Below are 4,911 nucleotides of genomic sequence, written 5' to 3' on the forward strand. Positions count from 1 at the left end.
AAAAAAAAAAAAAAAAAAAAAAAATTTCCAGATACTGATATTCAGTGGTCCCTCAATAAGAAGATTCAAACAGAGCTCTCAATGAGTATGTATTTGATTTAATTTTTTTTTTTTTTTTTTGAGCGCTCTGTCACCCCGGCTAGAGTGCAGTGGCTCAATCGGCTCGCTGCAACCTCCACCTCTGGGGTTCAAGCGATTCTCCTGCCTCAGCCTCCCAAGCAGCTGGGACTACAGGCTTGTGCCACCAGGACCAGCTAATTTTCATATTTTTAGTAGAGACAGGGTTTCACCATATTGGCCAGGCTGGTCTTGAACTATTGACCTCATGATCCACCCACCTGGGCCTCCCAAAGCACTGGGATTACAGGTGTGAGCCTCCACTCCCGGCCTGATTTAATCTTAAATGAGAATAAGAAACCCCAAGATGATCAGACATTTCAGAAATCCCGAGACAGTGTAGGAAAAACATTGAAAGAGCAGACAGAGAATATAGGGAGACAGGAATTATCGAAGAGAGAGTAGTACAGAAATTAGGGACTCAGGACTTCTGATTGAAAAGATCCACCAAAAAACTAATGATCGGAGCCTGGTGTCTGTAAATTCAGATACATCGACTGGTAAGGGGTAGGGTCCATACATTGGCATGTTTTATATAGCCCCACAAATGACTTTAATATAGAGCTAGGAATGAAAAAAAAAACCTGTTATACCTATTAATGTGCACTTTTCCCTTTTGTATTTAGGCTACTTGGGTTAGCACACACAGTGACATGTAAATATTTTTTTCTGGCATGGTGGAACATATGGAAAACCAAGGCCAGAAAGGTGGATCCTCTTTCTCCCAGTCTAGGATTCATATATTGCCTATTTCTTTTTCTCATACTGTGTAAAATATATAAGAAATGATAAAAATGATGTTTTCTATGATTGGCCTGTAAAATAGTTAAGAAATCTCTTTTGCCATAAGCTTGTATCTTTCATCTTACAAAAACTTTTATTAAAAAAATTAAAACTTTTTTCTTAAACATTGCCTATATCTTATGTAGGTTTCTTCATGGAATGTTGAAACTCAGAGGCCATGCCAAACCTGATTACAACTTAGAAGGCAAAACCCAGTGCAGGGGAGGGGGAAGGAACTTTTAGATGCCTGTTCTCAAGAGTTAGTTATATAAAATCAATATAGACACTACAACCTCTGGAGCAAGTAGGGCAGCCTGACAAAGTAGAGCAAAGGTTGCTGGTACTATAGGCCTTCCAAATTTATTTTATGGCTTCTTTTACTTAACCACTAATTTAAAGCTATAGTGCTCTGCCCAGAGATGGGGAAGGACAACCCTTATAGCTGTAGCTGTATGGTTTGCTATGTCCACTATTTTTCTCTCTCCTGTGAACTGGACGTGTTCTCTGCATTGATGATAATAAAGTGTTAGAGTTACTAACTTGGAAATTAGTTATGAGAATCTTCTATCACTAAAAGCATTACTCCTCAGTAGAATGAGAACGCACTAGAACTAAGGCAGAAAGTGCATCAGCAGAACCCAATGCAAGTCATCCTCTGACCAGAGCTTTCAATGGTTCCCACCTTAGATATGAGCTATTACCCCAGTTCTCAGCTGAGCAACATTGTATCTTACCCAAATCCTCCTTTACAATTGAGAATATGGAAATATATTAATAGAAAGTCATAAGACTTTCTGAATGGTAATCGTGGAACCAGAATAATCGTGGAACCAGAATTCAAAGCCAGTTCAGTTCCCTACACATGTAGAAACATTTTGCTACATCATTTAGGGGTATAATTAAAGCACACTGGGAGTATAGGGAAAGGGGAACTTCAGTGTCACCAGAGGAGTCAGGGAAAGTTACTCAGAGGAAGTAACACTCGATGTATGAAAATAACCAAGGCAGATAGAGAAGGGGAGAGTAAGAAAGGCACGGTGTAGGGAAAAACCTGTTCAAAGTCATGATATCTGGTGAAAGCCAAAGGTGATCTTAGAGATTATATAACTCTTTCACTTTACCCTTAGGAAAAAATAGAACCCTAAACTGTGCCAGGTACTAGGAATATACAGATAATTATGTTCCTGTCATCAAAAGCACACGGTAGATGTGAAAATAATCATTTTATTTTTTCCCACCAATGTCTACTTTATGTGATGCTCACATCTGCCCGTAAGCTTAGTTCAGTTTCCGGAGTAAGGGTCATATCTCTGTTTCTTGTTATTTATATTTCCAGTGGTGCTGGAATGAGACACTAACTGCAGGTTCCTTCCAACTACAAGAGAAACATAGTTCAGAGTGTAGAATACTGAGGGCAGGATCAGTATCTTCATATTTGTACCTTAAGATCAATTTTCCAAAATACATTGATTGCTCACGTTACATTTAGATTTTTATTGCCAATTCTTGAGGTCATTATTCACTAGTTCATTTTACTAATCCCCCTCCATTGAGCATCAGATAGTTGCACAGCATTGAGTCAAGTGTTGTGAGGCAGCAAAGATTAACTAGATGAAGCTTATGCCCTACAGGAGATAAAGGTTTCACTAAGATAAATACGTGTATATTACAAAAGTAAAATATAGCACAGCATACATTTTCTTAGTGTACTCTAAGGGATGCCTCATGGTGTAGGGAAAAGAACATTAATTTCACAGTAATATGGACCCAAGTGTGTGACCTAAATATTTTTTGACCTGGCACAATTTATTAAACTTCAAGTTCCAATTTTTCCAGCTGTAAAGTGGAAATGATGAAAACTCCTACCTCAGTAGTTCATATGTGTGTGCATCTGTGCGTGTACTGAGCAAATCAAATAATATACCAAGCAACATGGAATATACTAGGACTTCAGTATATTTTTACTTAGTCTCTGGTCCCTGCCAAACCATCCCAGCACCCTAAGTAGTTAACATCTGAGAAGTCAGAGGAACATAAAATATTTGGTGGTATTGCACTTCTTTCATGAATTATCCAACTTTAAAAAGTACATGACAACACATACAGTTCTCTCAAAATTCAAAATAATGCCCTTACTAAAACGATTTGGAGTGGTGACTTACTATGTCCTTGCATACTGCTTCAGAGATTTGGCATATATTATCAAGAATAGCATTTTATTTAAAAAGCTCATAAAGCTTCATCCTTAGCTATTACGGATTTAGGAGTAGTAGATATATGGAAACTTTCACACTCTATTGAACGGATTATACATTCTTCTCTAGCCACATAACTCATATTTCCAGGCTCATTCTAAATTCTTCACTTTCTGATTAATGATATGGATAACATGGCTCCAGGTAGTGTTCCCTTATCTGACCATGCCACAGACTCACTTTCAATTGTCCTTCAGAAAGCATTAGGCAGCATTTTGGCGAAACTTCCTTTAGTAAGGAATATTGGAAAAGGAGGTTATAATTTGTGATTCTAAAACTACATACAAAGTTCACACACACATATCCAAGGACTCTGGATTGCTGATATCTATATCTATATATATAGATATATATATCTCTCTCATCTTAGATATGAGCTATAATGACTCTTATAGTACTGCTATAAGGATGACTGTTGTATGCAAATTATCTATTGTAAACACTGACATATAGTAGATGTTCAACAAATTTGCTGAAATGAATTTTTTCATTTAATCATGTGAGGATACTGCAATTCAATTTAAGTAACTTTCTCAAGGTCATATAGATTTTAATAACAGTTGTATATATATGTGTGTGTGTGTGCAATCTAGAGTCTTTGCATATTTTATATATAAAATATAAAAGGGCTTTATATAAATATGGGTGCATGTGTGTGTATGTGTATAAATTAAGCCTGTATAGGCTCTCTTTTAGTTATTAATGATTGACATCCACTTCTTTCTGGAGCACAGTATTATTAATTACAAAAATAAATTAACTGGCAATGTTCTCATTAAGGATAAATGTGAACTGGGAAGACTGTATAGATAAATCATTGCTTGCCTCATTCAGATTGAAAGAAACATTTAGACTCTGGAGGGAACAGTGAAAAAAGTGTGTATTATAGAGTTATATGTTTTAATAACTTCACCTCATTCTATTAAGCCTCTAACCCCACTGGAATCATAAAAGGTTAATATTGAGATGAACCCTAAAGGCATAAATTAGGCTTTGCCATTACTTGCCCCCGAATGAGCCTTAAGCTATGTAATACTGGATCAGCAGGACTTTCCTTTATTATTAAAGAAATGAAGATACACTGCATTGAATGATATTATTGAAAATGCCTAAATTTTCTCATTATCCTACAAGTGCTTAAAATTGCTATTACAGATTTCTGTAGGCAAAATCCCAGGTCCCAGCAGACCCCTGCAGAATGTTATGGAGTATTTGTAGAGAATGTGTTTCAATTACCCACAAAAATATACTTAAGTAGCCATATTGGGTATTTTCAGGAGGAAATGAGATATTTTATTTTTATTCTACTATAAAGAAGGGTCAATCTGAAATGATGTGCTGGAGTTACAGGCCTCAAATCAAAACTGAGGCATCATCAAAATATTTCTCATTTATGAACTTTTATGATATTAAAAAAGCACCAAGTTATCTATCATTTCTTGCTCCTTGGGTAGCTTCATTTTTCAGTATTAGATATTAGTTCTTCACGTTTGCTATTCATCAAGTTTAAAAGCGACACTTGTCCAATAAAAATAGTTGGATATCCTTGGCAAAGACATGGCACTTTTGGATTGCCATATATATCATCAACTTCTTCTAAGAAGAAATCCTCAGGTTGTAAATAATGAAAGGGCAGCTCTATCATAGGTAAAACAATTTCACACAAATCTTTCTTAACATCTTCTGTTTTAAAAAAAAATAGTTTAATTTGTAGATTTCATTTTTTTTTTTTTTTTTTTATTTTTGCTAACATAAG

This window comes from Rhinopithecus bieti, unplaced genomic scaffold (genome assembly GCF_001698545.2).
Source record: "Rhinopithecus bieti isolate Rb0 unplaced genomic scaffold, ASM169854v2 scaffold_28580, whole genome shotgun sequence".
Lineage (NCBI taxonomy): Eukaryota > Metazoa > Chordata > Mammalia > Primates > Cercopithecidae > Rhinopithecus > Rhinopithecus bieti.